General features: G+C 31.1%; 1 pseudogene; it reads left to right on the forward strand.

Annotated features, from left to right (window-relative positions):
- Positions 1 to 537: 537 nt before the first annotated feature.
- Positions 538 to 16,584, forward strand: part of LOC133801185 (cationic amino acid transporter 1-like) — a 76,187-nt pseudogene continuing 60,140 nt past the window's right edge.

Raw genomic sequence — 16,584 nt, forward strand, 5'->3', positions numbered from 1 at the left:
ATGTACATATATATTCTTGTACTTATCTTCATTTGTAAATAACAGAATACACAAATATATCATTTTGAATATTCTCTCCCAAATTCCTATCCTCTCTCTTCACATAGAAATTTGTATTCATAACTATTTTTATGTCAAAGTTCATACAATTTACGACTTAATTTACCAGACAAATCACAAATGTTTCCACGCCTTAAGTATAGCATTTTTAAAAAAAAAAAATATATATCTTTATATATACACATATTATTATATGTGTATTTCCTGATAAATATAAATAATTTGGTAGAATTATATGACAATAACTACTGTCACAACTACATGAATGATACTTATTACTGAATTGACGACCTGACCAAGGCTTGGGAGTCAATTTGAAAATTCAACAAAGTAAAACTATATCAAGCGATTCACGTCACGAAACAAGATCCCCTATTCCCCTATCAAAATAGTGTGTCCGAGCAATCTAATTTTCACAACTGACGAATCAAGATCCTTCAAACACATAGGTAGAAAGAATATCACTAAAGGGTAAGATTATCTTCACTTAATTTTCTCATTAAACTTTTCCTTACTCCTTAGTCCCCTGCTATGCTACTATTTATAGTCAATTATTGTCTTCCATCTATTGCTTACTTTCCGATAAGGTAGAATCGATTGTGATAGTCGTGTTGCTTTAAAAACCAGTATCGATCAAGCCTCCACACTTGTGATTAGTGTTATATATATATATGAATACGCATGTAGAGATCCTCCTTCCTTTCTCAAATTTTCTCGGAAAACAAACAGAGGCTGAGCAATTCAAAATACTCAGAGGATGGAAGTTGAAGCCGTAGAAGGTGGAGGCGTGAAGAGGAGAAGAGGATGTTGATTTGCGAAAGACGATTTCTTCCCCGAGGAGTCGTTCAAGAGCTGGGGCCATTATGTAAAAGCCCTGAAAGAGACTCCGAAGCGGTTAAGGGATCGGATGGTGAGCCGATCCATGGACAAACGGAGCTGGTGGAGATGAAGAGTCGGAGCGAGAACGAGATGAAGAAGATACTGAATTGGTGGGACATGTTATGGTTAGGGATGGGAGGGGTGATCGGCGCCGGAGTATTCGTTCTGACCGGAGTGGAAGCCAAGGAATCTGCTGGCCCCGCCATCGTCCTATCCTACCTCGTTGCCGGTTTTTCCGCTTTGCTTTCCGTTTTTTGTTACACTGAGTTTGCCGTTGAGATCCCATCTGCAGGTACGAACGTAATTATTCATTATCGCTATCGTAACCCAATCAATTTATTATTATTATTATTATTATTATTATATCAAAATTTATTTATACTGCACGCACCATGCAACCTGCCCCCTTTAGGAAAATGAGATACTTATTTTGAGATACCTCTTGTTTGATAAAGTTAAATTAAATGAGTCCCTAATTCTCTCTCCCCAATTATTGTTAAATTCTCTCCCTAAATAATAATAATAATATAAATTTATTTTTAAAAGAAAAATAGTCTCAATTTAACTTTGACAATAATATGGGGGTATGAAAAGTTAGTTAAAATTCATTAAAAGTCCTAATTGTTTTAGTAATTAGTCACGTTAAACGACAAAAAATTATTAATGTTTTTGGAAATAAAAACAAAATAGAAAATGACATGAATATTATTGCTCTCAAGATCGTTTTAGTTCAAGGATAGAAGATAGATAGCATTTATTGCACGGAGTTGCTTTAGGAAAAAGTTTGTTAGATGGGGTATATTAAATGAGGTGGATAGATGGTTTTAAAAGAAAATTGGGAACGCTGTCACTGATGGGCAACGTTGCCTTCAATATTTTTTTTTTATCTGTTTTTTGATTGGTTAAGCTTAATAAAATAATTGTGATTTGACAACTTAAGCTACCATGCATTGGAGTTGCTCTAAGTGGCCGCAAAATTTATTTTTGGAAAAAATAATATAATATACTAAATTTTTTTTAAAAAAATTATGAAGACTACTTTTTGTAAATATTAGGTTGCTTTTGGTCAAATTTTTAATTTTAAATTTTTTTAACTCAAAAATAAAAATATATTTTTGTTTTATATTTTTTTATTTTTATAAAATAAAAATGCGTTTGGTAACCATTTTTGTTTTACGTTTTTTTTAAATATAAATAAAAATAAAAATGTGTTTGGTAACTTTTATTTTTATTTTTTGTTTAAAAATCAAAAACATGTTTGGTAAGCATTTTTTTTTTTGAAATTTTATTTTTTATTTTCATTTTCTAAACTAAAAAATAAAAATATTTTTTGTGACCACTATTTATTATTTTAAAATAAAAAATAAAAAAATTATAGAAAAAAAAATCATATTAATAATATCCAATTAATCTCAAATTTCAAAACTTAATATATATCAATGAGATAACACAAAATCAATAAAGTCTACATAGTAAAATAAAAACGTATGAACTGATAATTGTCTAAACTTAAATTAAAGTATTAAACGAGTCATAACAATCAACTAATGTATTTACTAAATCTCACTATCGTCGACTAGTTCTCCATATATGATCAGCAATTCCATCACAAACATGAATCATTTCTTCATGCCTTTGAGTCCAAACAAAAGCCTCATTATTATTCTCAATAATAAAAACTTCATTATCAACACTTGCCAACACTAGCCATCTAAGTGAGACCTAAGGATTCAATAAGAATTCTAAATGCAAATACAAGACTATTCCAAAAGAAACAACCATTTCCAAAACAACAAAAAGAAATTAGATTTATGTCATATATTTGCTATCTAAAAACAACTAAACTTAAGGAATATATCACTTTCTCGTGAATCAACTAAACTTTCATATCAAATTTTTATCTGTCACAATTGCTTATATACTAAAGTCGAGGCATAAATTTTTATCAGACAAGGAGACATACGAAGCCATAGATAAACTGGTGAATGAGTTATTTGCATTTATGTTGTTGCTTAGCAAAACACAGCCAAGGCAAACTAGGAATAATAGTTGTTATATGTCTCTTTTTAAGTTGTTATCCTTAAGTAACAGCTGGAAGGGATATACTCTCTGGATTAGGTATTATTATGTATTGAGATTGCATTTTCAAGTCTTCGTTGGCCAGGATTTGTAAAAAAACGTGGGTCTTGTTTTTTTGTATCCCTTTGTAAGAGTAATGCATGTGTTCCTCATCTGTGATTTTTGTAATAAGATCAGTTTTGTCCACATTTCCATTACAAAAAAGTGTTTTAAGAGGCATATGTGTTATTATGCAAAAGCTGTTCAAGATATTGGACCATTGATTCCACAAGAAATCTGATCTAGAATTTGCAAGAACTCAGATTATCGAGGGTGTCCAACCTATAAAATTTGCCTAGACTTGAGTTATGACCATATATATTTACAATTTAAACTATTGTTTTGAAAAACTTATTGTTAAGAGGGCAGTTGCTCTTCCTTGGAAGTATGGATTTTTTAGTGTTCTTTTGAACCAAATATGTCTCTCCCTAGACTTATGACCTATATATACACTATTGTTTTGAAGATCTTATAACAATAGTGTATATATAGGTCATAAGAGGGTAAGAGGGTAGTTGCTCTTCCTTGCATATATGGATTTTTGAGTGTTCTTTCTTTACCATTGCAAAGTTGAACCAAGTGTTCCACAGGAAATCTTATCCAGAGTTTGCAAGAATAGTACCGTTACCAACCTAATTAATCTGCCTGGACTTGTGATGTGACCTATTGACATTTACTAACACCATGATCTTAAGGGTCAAAAAGGGTAGTTACTGTGTACTCAGTAACAGCAAGAAACAGTTCAAGATCTAACACTCCCCTATGGATTAATCATCTGTATTCTAATAAAAAACATAACTTTACCTCACAAAAAGCTAATAGGGATGATTGATAAGGACTAAATGAGGAAGAAGCAAGATAGAAGAACCTAAATAAGAGTATAACTCTGGCACAGGATCTAAAGGTTTTTAAGGCTACAATTGGAAGACAAGAGAATCTAGTGGAAAATCTTAAACTCAAAGTTCGAGCAGTTGCTGTGCTGATGGGGTGTTCAAGGGAAAAAAGATAAAGAAGATTCTTACATGTCATTCATGGCTATCCTATCTATATCATAACAAACCAAATTTAGATATGATGTAGTTAATAATATTATGTTATTATTGGCCTATATATCTTATCTATCAGAACAAACCAAATTTTATGTTACTAAACTTGATAGTTTAGATGAGTACTTGTTAGTTTTATGCTATATGGAACTAAAGTTGGTGACACTTTATTAATATTACTTGTTAGTAATTTCAACAATTAGAACAAGGAAAAACAACTCAAAGCCTCTGATAAAAAACACAACTCCATAACATTGATACATACAACTCAAAGCCTAAGAAATGAAACACACAAATTTCCAAACCAGATATTCATCAAAGTCAACCGTATGAATCATATACTAAATATACAACAAAATTAACCAAACAAAAGGCATCAAAACAATGTACCATAATTAATCCTTCAGATTAGTGGGAATTTAATCAACATAATTTATAATAATATACCTCAAAGTCACCAAGCTAAACTTTCTGAAACACTCAAAGCCACCAATCCACCAAGCCAATCAATCTGAAACAATCAAATTTGAAATCAAATTAATACTATAAATGGATTAGAAACCACAAAATCAATACATAAATTGATTAATTAAATCCCCCTAACATTCTAATGTTCAAATCCACAAGAGGTCTCTAAGTGCAAGCAGAAACTTCCTTCCAAGATATCATTTTTTTAATGATTTAATTAGAAAATTATTTAAAAAAAATTACAGAACAGGCCTTAATTATGAATAAATCATAATTATTACTTAAAAAAGTACACAATGTCATAAAATTTTAGTATAATAAATCAATTTTTCAGCTCCTACATTTATATAATTTGTATTCATATGCATTCCATACATATAATTACAAATATTAAATAAATATAACACAAATTTTTATATATAATTTGTGTTTATATGCATATATATATATATATATATATATAAATTATAATTACACATATATATCAATAAAATTATCCAATAAATATAGAACAAATTTTCTTATATAATTTGTATTCATAAATTACAACAAATTTTTCGAGTGTTATTGTCAACAGTTCTTCTATTATTAACTTTTTTATTATTATATCAATTTATAATTAACTAAAAAAAATTAAATCTATACTTATGAAACTATAAAAGTATCAAAAAAATATTTTTATTTAGATAAAACTGAATGAGATGATTATATAGAAGAGAATTAGAACAAATTTAATTCTAAAAACAATATACGACTCTGTATTTCTCTTTTTTAGTGATGGGAATGTTTTTACATAAAATTAAATATTAATTATAACCAATCATAATAAACAAAGTCATTGGATGAATAGTTAAGTATGATCTTTTTCCCCCAATAGACATAAGTTCGAGTATTAACTATGCCTAATGGTCTACAAATTACTTTTTTTATATAAAAAATTCAAATACTTTTTTTTTACCTTGTCCTCAACTGGGTGAGCCCCTAATTTCTGGAATGTGTTTTCAACAATAACTTCACCAAACACATGTCATCTTTAATACAGTATCCCTCCAGATCATATATAATGCATAGTGATACCATACACCAAATATTTTGTTAATTATTCATAATAATAAATAACTGGTTAATATATAAAAAGGAAAAAAAATTGAGTTGATTTGACATGTTAAATGACCTGTCAAAGAAAACAAAAATACATGTCCAATAACATAATAAAAAACAATACTGGGTTGGTTGCAAATTATAATATATATATATATATGTTCTTTATAAAAATTATAATCTAATCATAAGACATTACCGAATAAACTTTATAAATTAAAATTTAGCACTCCAAATTTAATAAGTATATGACATAATCACAATTATAAATTAAATTTCAAATATGTCAACTTATATTAGCTACCTTTAAATTCAATAGATGTAGACCTAGCCTATATATGCATAATTCTAATTTTATAAGTAATTATTAAAAAATATATCATTTATGATTATTAATGAAAGTCAATATACTTGTAAGAGATAACTCTCTTTATTTGTATTCTCTCTCGCATAGGGTCTTCCAAAACCCTAGTTGTCGCCACATAGTCTCCTTTCAGACGGGGCTTCACTGGTCTGCCTGTGAGCTTTGGAAAGGCTTCGACCGAGAGGCTATTAGTGATCCTGCAAGCAACCTCTTCGCCTATCTTTCTCCTACATTGATCCACCGTTATTGGTTCTTGCCTAGTCTTCTCCTTCTCCAGTCGTCTTCATCCGTGGCTATCTCGCGAGGGTGGTCGGGTTCTGCTCCGCGCGCTGGTGGGTTGTGCTGCCGATGGGGTTTAACGTTTTGGGTTGAATTGGGGGCGGGTGGTGATGGGATGGGATGGTATGGTGTGAAGAGGTTATTGTCTTTTTATTTAATATGCCTTGTTGTTTATTTACTTTTATTTTGTATGTGTTACTTTTAATTAATAATGGTGTTGTTCACCCTTCATCGGTCCATTGTTCCTTTGCGGGGATCCATGGTTCTTTTGGTGAAGCTTATTTTTTTGGTACATGTTTATTTTCGGTGTTTGGGTTGTATGTCCTTTTGGGTGGTTGGTGTTTCATCAAGTTGCTCAGCTTGCTTATGCAGGGATCTCGATCATGCTTCCCTTCGCCTTCAGAGTCGGGGGAGTCCTCGATCTCTATCTTTTATTGACCCTGTGCTTTGTGAATTATCATTCTCTTGAGTCGAGTTTCATGAGCATAGTTGTTCATTGCTATGTTGCCCTTATTTCTTATTTGAATAATGGGTTTGTTTTTTCCCAATTTTTATTGGAAGACTTTTTGCTGATTTTCATTAGTGGAATAAATCTATCATATACTCATTTGGTTTGGAAGCCTAGTTTATCTCACACTCTTTTGATGCTCGATAGTTGGCGGCTTATTAGACCTCTAGTTGGGGTAGTTGTTAGGGTTTTCTTCCTTTTTATTGTATACGGCTTGATAAGCCTATTATTGTTGATCATGATGTATGAGCAATATCTTCATATAATAAATTATGTCTGGTTTACCTATTAATGTAAATTTCCTTACCTTTCAAAAAAGAAATATACCTATAAGAGTAATTCAGTCATGCATGTTCTTATACTTGAATTTTCAGGTTTCCTACCTATCTGTAGAAAATAAAATATAATCTTATCTATGTATAAGCATAACTCTTTATAAAATAAGTTAATAAAAAATATAATATATTACATGGTTAAAATTAAATAAAGTTGTGGAGAATGACAATTCTGGTTGAGAAGGTGACATAAAGTTATTGACTTGATCATTGCTGATAAAGTCTAGTGAAACCTTTAGGATAAAATATGTAAATTTTAATGTTGTAAAATTATATAATTGAAAACATAAAGTAAAAAAAATCAAGAATATGTACCCATTTCATAGAATTTTTTTTTTGGAAACTTTGGTTTTCTTACGCATCTTCTTAATAAAATTCTTTGGACGTGAAGAGCTACCACAAATTCTCTTATTATTTGCTTTTATACCTTTTATTGTTGTATCAATTCCACTAGTAGTATGACTTTCATCTTTACTTTCAACTCTTTCTTCTCTCAAACATGTATCAACATCATCACAAAGTCTTTTAAAGTCATCTCTAGGAACTTTATAGGCTTTTTCAGTTTCTGATGCTCTTGTTACAATATGAGTGTAAGATCTGGACAAATCTTGATAACGTATTGTCAAACATGCTTTAGGATCATCTCCATGTTTAATCTCAGATGTACTACCTGTAACTATCATCTTCGCATGCTTTGTCCACCTCTTTAAAATTTATTGAGATGGTATTTTTGCAACATTACGAAAGGAAAAGGCTTTAAGAATATGTGAGCACAATATTCGTGCAAACTCAAATTTCTTGCAACTACATATCACTACATTAACTTATGAGTCATATTTAACTATATGGTGAAAATACTTACCACTAGTAAGCTTATACTCTGCCACTATTCCTAGCTCAGTACGAAGTTCCATAGCACAATTATAAGCCTTTGAAAACTCAACCTCAAACATTCTCAACACTGCAGTGGGATACACAGCTGTTGCATGACTCAAAATTTCAATTGGGAAAGATGGTGCTAAATTTCGTTGACTTACTCTAAAGTCTGCTTTTAACTCTTCATAAAGACAATCACCAATCAACCTCTCAATATGTTCAAAAAAATGCAACATAGTGTGTTGATAGCTAACATACATTTTAAGTACATTATTCATGCTTTCACTTCGTTGAGTAGTAGTCCTATTTGCACAAAAGGTCTCTCTTAGATATACTAGTGCCCACTTCTTCTTCAACTCGAACTGTTTTGCCAACCAATCATTATTTTCAAGAATATATATCCCAAGCATGTTTCCCCAACCCTCAATGAATTCACATTCTTCACCATCTTCATATATGCAATTTCCAAAATCAGTACAAACTCACGAAAATCTTTCAAAAACATTACTTAGGTGTTTTGCTGCATTTTGATACATATGCCAAATGCATAAGCGATGATATTTTTGGCCATTGGGATCTTAATGCCTTTGTCATTGTTGCATCTTGATCAGTAAGAATAGTTTTTGGTTTTCTCCTTGACATTGCTTCAACAAAAATATCAAATAACCACATAAATGTTGCAGTAATTTCACTATATAACAATGCAGCCCCGCATATGGTGGTTTGTTTATGATGATTTACCCCCAACAAACATAGCAAAAGCCCAACAATCATGATTTTTTTGGTAGATTGTGTCAAAGCAAGCAACATCACCAAAGTTATGGTATGATGCCATCATGTGTGCATCTGCCCAAAAAAATATTGGTTAATAGATCATCTTTGTCCACTACATGCAAAGCATAAAAAAATTAGAATCTTTTGATTTCATTTGTTGAAGATATTCAAGAACAACACTTGTATCTCCTGCAGGCATTTGAATTGTTCTTTTGGTGCGTATATAATTCCTACAATCATCTAAAATAAATCCAAGATTCCACCAGCTCACCTAATCATTAGTTCCATACTAGCTTTAGGAGAAATCCCTAAATTCTTAGCCAATTCAATTTTAGATGCTTAAGCAGGGGTTATTCTTCTTTCTGACCTATGTAAGTTGCTCTTACTATGGCTTGAAGTCATATGTGTATGCTCTGCATAAAATTCAACAACTTGATAGTTTCCAAATTGATGAAGTTTTATCTTCATCCTCGCTAAACAACCAAACCTTGTTTCAGCACAATGACATTTCACATTATCATATCGTTTATCTTTTTTGGGAAAGCCTTCACATGAGCAACAAAAATTTCTATCTTTTATTTTTCCATCTTTATTATCCTTATTCCCTTTGCTTCTTCGTATCCTAAAGCCAACTTTATAAGCATAAACATTATAAAAATTGTAAGCATGTTCTTCGGTTTCAAATTCCATACTAACCTTTGGTATGTCTTTATCAGGAATGTTGGAATGAATGTTTTCATTTTACTACACCATTAATTGTAACTTCTTGATCTTTAATACTTTGATTGTTAGATTGTCCTTTCATATCATCTATATCAATATTCATTATCTTAACCAAAACAAAAAGTATGTTAATTTATATATGTTCTAAATAGAAGATATGCTATAATTAATCTAATATTTAAAGAAAAACTAATTTTTTTGCTATTATACAGTAAAAAAAAATACAACATTAAATTATAATTATTATTTTTCATGGAGAGATAATTTAACATTAATTGAGGAGAGAGAATTAAGAAGCTCTGTTAATTCATTTTAACGTTATCAATAAATTTAATCAGCTATTAAGTTAATAGATGATGTGTCTCAAAATAATTGGTGAGACAAGGAGGGAACAGTAAATTAAGGACAGTAGATTTTTTTTCCTATTATAACCTCTTGGTCAAACATAGGGTTTTGTTAGCTGACATGTGTACAGTGTTATGATCAAATACTAGGAGATTCAGATAATTTGTATTTATTAGGCCATGTCTCCAAAGTCAAAATCATATATTCTCTTGAAAGAATTCTTAAAATGTTCTTTAAAGTTTAGTGTGCTCTTCGTTGTGATATTTTCTTGATGTGCAAAGTGTACACAATCAATTGGAAATCATATAATTGCACATGATATTCTTCCAAACCATCATGTGATGGACTCCCTCACTAAAAAGTATATTCTTATGCAGATCTAGAATCATGAACGCTATGGATTATACAAAGTAAAGTGTATCTCTAGACCATCTACAAATCACATTTAACTAAAATTACATTCATGCATCATATATTATTCTATTGATCCTAACCTTTTCATAATCAAGATTAGCTTAGTAATCTATAATTGGTGATCAAGCAAAAATAAATAATTAACATTAAATACCGTTAAATGAATAAATCATTAATAGCCAAAAATATCCCTACAACATCAATCAAAATTCATGAACTAGGGTTCATTAATACAACTTCTAGGTACAAAAAAAAAATTAGTTCATTCTAAAAAAAAATACTCAAAATCAATCCATCCATTGCTTTACAAAATCTAAAATGGAAAATGAAAATACAAAAAGACTAAAGGGTATAGAAAGAAAAACTACAATTGAGTAGTGGTCGCCTTGTTATTTTCCCTTTTTTGTTTCTCTAATGGTTGCTTCCTATTTCTTCAATGGTTTCTAAAGGCTGTGAATGGATGGTATCTATTCTTTTTGTCCTTTCAGAAGCTAGGGTACCAATTAGGAAAATATTATGTGTAATCTCACTCTTTTCTTTTGAGACGGCTGATTCAGAATTTTGTCAACTGCTAAATAATGGAAGAAAAAGATTAGTAATAATTTAAAGAATGTGATGGAAAGAAATGGCTATGGTGGTTCAACCTAGAAAAGCTATTCTATGTCTACTAACGTTTCTCGTGACTTTTTTCTAGTGCAATTTTGGCTGTGTCTTTGCATACTCAAATTGTTTTTATGGTGACCATCTTATTTATAGAGTGGTTGATGCATTAGATATATTTACAATCAAGGGAAGTTGTTACCCGATTTGCTACAAATCAAATATTCAAGTTAAGGTAACTAAATCATATACAATTAAATATTCTTAACAAAAATTACATATGAATGAGCCCCTCGAAAGCTTGATGCAAATAAAAGAATTTTTGTTCTACGTCTTCGAGTTATATATCCTCATTTAATTCTAGTCATTGACTTAATGAAACTTTGATGAATAACTAATTGATTTCTTTTCTTTCAGTTTTGTCATTCCTTTTTCTAGTCTATTAATAAGAAAACGGATTCTTCCAATGCATAAAATAAAAATTCCAATGGCTTTTGCTACTATAACCTTCCCAACCACAATTTTTTTTTTCTAGACTTCTCACTTAGAAATAAGAAATTGTATTGATACTATAAAACATAGTAAATAAAAAAGCAGTAAATATAATAAATAGGAACAGTGGGTTCCATCGTTTCTATGGTTACCTCTTAAACGGTAAGGTCTTCTATGTACATCGGAGTCTCTTCCCGCATTTAATCAATGTTATTGATAACTTGTACAGTTCACACTCTTTGGCTCTACCCATAATTATCCAGTAATAGGTCTTTCACAACGAGACTCATTCATATAGTAACGGTATGTAATTATATTATGAAGATTAGCTGAGTAGCTGACCCTATTAGTCCGTTCTTGCAAGATTCAGGAGTAAAGGCAAAATATTTCTGCTTTTTAAATAGGATTTTCCTGCTTAATGAATATCACTTGCTACCAATGGGGAATTCTTTCTCATCTTAAATGAAAAATGGAAGTGATTGGATTTGTACCAATAGAAACCATAAATTAATTTGATACCACAATAAAAGAATATGATAGAGCTTTTTTAGATTTTTAGATAGTTTCATTTTTCGATTCGATAGTGAATGGTGTTTTTCCATTCTATCATATTCACTCTTATTGATCACTGATACGGAATCAATTTTTTTTATTTTTTTGCCTAATCCATGATTTGAACAAGTGGCACATACACCCTAGTACATGTTCCTCATCGCTGAGGACACCCCCGAAGAGTGGGGGATTTTGTGACATTTTTTATTGGCGGTCTTGTCTTTCTAATAAGTTATTGAATAGTTGGCATGTTGAATCATATACATAATGGGTTGGTTTAGATCGATCCTAACCAGATGATTATGAATTTTATTAATAGATTCATCAAATATAATATTTATTTTATTGTTAATATAGGATTGACTAATCATCACTGAAGATGTTTATAAATGTATATTACATTTTTCTTTCTGCTAGTTAATCTCTTATTTCTTGAGTTTTCCCTTCTTCTTTAACGTTTATTGAGCATTATCTAAGAACTAATCACCTCTGTTGCTTGGGATCAACCTTCATTGATGAGCTCAGACATAAAGTCTTTCTTATGCATGAACACCTTCTTGAGATCAATTGAAGTACATTTTGAGCATTGCCAATTCTTATGACCCAAGTACTCTTCTATCTGAGCTAGGTTTATTCACGTGGATTTTTTTCTCTCCCTAACTTGTCGTAGGTGAGCAATGGATATAATAGAGTCCACCTCTAATTATTTCCACCTAGCCTTCTTTTCCAAAAGTCAACAAATATATCAACAAAAACTAATTTAAGTGTCTAGTTTGCATAATTGCACTCGTTGGTTTCTCAGTTGCTTCTGCTAGTGACATCGTAACATTGATGTAAAAATCTTGCAAATTCTGCATTTTAATCTCAACTTGCATTCCTACTTTAAAGCATTTAAAATTAGCTAACGAAACTTTCAACACAAAATTGATTCATATTAATTCTTTTTCCACAATTTCCATTCTAGTTATCATGGTTCCACAAATAGATTTCACATATAACAAAGAAGGAAATAAACTAAAATTTAAAGACTAAAAATACAAATCATCACTCTTTTAAAGTATAATAAATAACTTTATATGATAGAGCTATCACACCTCAAACTTAAGCCATTACTCTTCTTTGAGTTATAATTCTAGAAAGAAAATTAATACCTAACAATCAAAGGAAATGAACATAAGATATGTAGACTTGTTAAATGATTATATGGTTTCAAACAAGCACCTAAACAATGACATGAGAAGTTTGATAAGGCCATTGTTATGATCTATTGAAATATAAAGACTGAGTATTGTTACACAAGCTAGATGTAAAATACTTAATAATTTCACATAGTGTAGATGTGAAATTTGGGTTTCAATTGTAGGCACTTAAAAAAACTATATTTTCAGGTCCAAAGTGATACAATGAAGTATCTAAAGAAGCCCCCAAAAATAAAAATTGGCAGCATTTGGAGGTGTTTAAGGTCAATTTCGGAAGTTTTGACCTGTTGGGGTGGCGTTGTGTCGCAACCACCCTTGTGGCGTTGCATTGCCTGAAACCCTAGGGTTTCAGCGATGCCTGCAAACAATGAGTCGCCTGCATTTCCATACAGACACGTGTGTAAAGCTCCAAATGATGTGCTTTAAGGCTCTAATCATATTGGTTAGACCTAATGGCGATGCCTACACTATAAAAAGGTTCTTATGGAGCTTTGATAGACTTGATCACTCTCTCAAATCTCTCTCTAACTCACTCTCTCTCTTCCTCTAGCTTTCAAGATCTCAAGTTTTTCCAAGAAATTTATAAAGAAAGTGTTTGTCTTTGTGAATTTAAAAGCTTGTTTAATCTCAATTTTCATTTATTTTTAGAAAGGCCTCAAGCATCTATCAAGGGCTAGGGAATAATGAATTTGGACAGTGATATTCCTCGTGCATAAGCCTTGGTTGTGTTTTGTTGAAGAGGACATTCAAGGTGGTATTCTAGCAAGGTTTTTGAAGCTTCAAGAAGATCTAAGAAATTTGATCTACAAGCTAGGGTTTGCATCCTCTAACTCAATCTTTTGTTGGCCTCTGTCAATGATATTTGTGTGTAGATTCATAATATTATGGTCGTGTAATCTTACTCTCCCCCAACATTCTAATTCTCTATTTTCTGAGAAACATCATCATGGAAGAACCTTCTTCATTTTCAGCCTTGAAATTCATGATTCAAGATTTCGTTAGATTGGATAGATTCGATGAGACTAGCATTGTTCGTTGGCAAGACAAGGTTAGATTTTTCCTAACCACTCTCAAAGGGTTCTATTACTTGGATTGTAATGTCCTGGATTTTTAAGAATCGACAATGCGGAAATATAAATGTTTTTATTTAATGAAATGTTTCAAAAACCCGAATAAGAAAAACATTTTAAAGTCATATGGTCAAACTTATGAAAAGTAAAATGAGCCTTATTTATGAAAATAAAATAACATTTCCAAAAAAAAAACAACTTTCCAAAAGTTCAGTCCACATGTGCATCCACAAAGTAGACTCTAGCGCTCACTGCTCTACTTTGCCCTTGTTCTTACCTACAACAGGAAACAATTAGGTAAGCGAAAATGCTTAGTAAGTTCAACTTTAAAACAACAACATGTAGAGAAGACAGGTGGTCACTGACCGAGTCACTGACCACTGATAACAATAGCTCAAAGAAATTAGGATTTCGGATCTATCCAGACCCTAAGCAATCTATTTTAAGAACACAAAAGCTTCCTTGAAAACTTATATTTATGCTAGATAACAAATGACAAACTATTTTAGATAAACAGAAAAATCCCTGCACTCACAAAATCCCAGAGCAAACATATATAATATATATCAAGATAATGCGTGACCAATGCTAGACAATTTCCAACAATTCGGGCGTACCACGCCCTCCAACATTTTTGGCTAATTAATAGAGGAGAACAGAGTCTCAGCACTAAGATCTAGCCAATGAATATCCCCATCAAGGGTAACTATCTAGTTACCTAGGGCATCGCTACTTATCCAAAAGTAAATCCCTCACAAGGGTAACCATCAAGTTACCTAGGGTATCGCTACTTATCCAAAAATAAATCCCTCACAAGGGTAACCACCAAGTTACCTAGGGAATCTCTACTTATCCAAGAGTGTAATTGAAGTTACACGGATTTATAGAGACTTATATGTTAATCAGTGGTGCTAGCGAGCAGTTGCATCAAGGGTGTTCAACCTCACTCAAACTTGGATCCCCTAGTATCTCTAGGCACTCTCACTAAATGGCCAATATTCACGGCTGCTATCCAGGAATAACTTATCAGAGCACTTGCTCGGGTTCTAACCGTTCAATGATTAAGTAATCATGAGGGCCCCTAGGTCCCATTCTTTTTGGCACCCCTAGGTTTAAATCAGCAATCCTCACCTCTTGGCCATTCTTTGCGGTAGTGAACCTAAAATAATAAAATCAAACAAGCAATTTGACGGGGATCAGCCGTCTACAATATGACAGATATCTACCGTTCATATTTTCTGATCTGCACCAACTAGACTAATGTCACTATGTAAACTTTCTACGACAGTGTATTCATGTGCATGTGTTTCTATACTAACATGCATTACACCAGTCATTTCATGTTGTAGCTAAACAATAGAAGTTGACTTACTTGGAGTCCTTAGCTCTTAGCAGGATTTCACCCTTCAATGTCCAGTCCAGTTATGCTTAGCCAATACTGTAATTATCCATACATTATACTGATTAATTATCGCACTCATAATTCATTATTATTATTATTTTGGGCAATTTGGTCATTTTCAAAATCATTTGTAAGGATTAAACATACTTATTTGGTTTTAAACTCATTCAAGAAATTCATACGCAAAAATTTGAGACTAAACCCTAAGTCTCGAGGAGACCTATCCTATGGTCTCGATACCTAGGCTCGGGAATTATAGTATTTCCCATAATCCGCTAAACATCTTATTCTTTAAAAGTTCTGCTATTAATTCGTACTTTCAACGAGTCAGTTAAATATATAAAAGATTTTAGCCGGTATTGTCCAGAAAATACTAATTAAATTCCTCACTTATATTTTTCAAGAAAAATAATCTCTTAGTTTTCCTTTTATTTTTCTTAAGGTTTTAATCTCTAAAAATTGTTTTAAGAAAATAGCTTAATCTTAACTTAATTAGGAAAAACCATTAATAATTTCTTATCTTGACTAGTAGATTCTCCGAAGTCAATTAATCAAATTTACTTACTAGAAAAATAATTTACTTAATTTTTTCTCAAAATATAGGGTTTTAAACCCTCTTTTAATTTTTTAACTTATTAATAAAATAAATATTTTATTTTTAGAAAGAATAAAATTTCTTTAATAAAAATAATTCTCACTAATCTCAGAGTGGTATTTTATGTAAAAAAAAAATTAAGAATTACAAAGTTTTTATCTTGCAATATGCACAAATGTACTTTTATCTTAAGTTCAAAAATCCTATTTTGGACTAAGTGTGAAAACCTCATTTTTTATATTTTTAACTACATACTTTGTTAGGTTATAACTTGAAATTTACTTACCAAAATTTTCCAATTCAATATTTGGTATGCAATTTAGGTATCTGTAATATCTTATGTACAAATTAGCATTTTTGATTGGTGAAAACACTTTTCAAACA

This window comes from Humulus lupulus, chromosome 9 (assembly GCF_963169125.1).
Source record: "Humulus lupulus chromosome 9, drHumLupu1.1, whole genome shotgun sequence".
NCBI classification, from domain to species: Eukaryota; Viridiplantae; Streptophyta; class Magnoliopsida; order Rosales; family Cannabaceae; genus Humulus; species Humulus lupulus.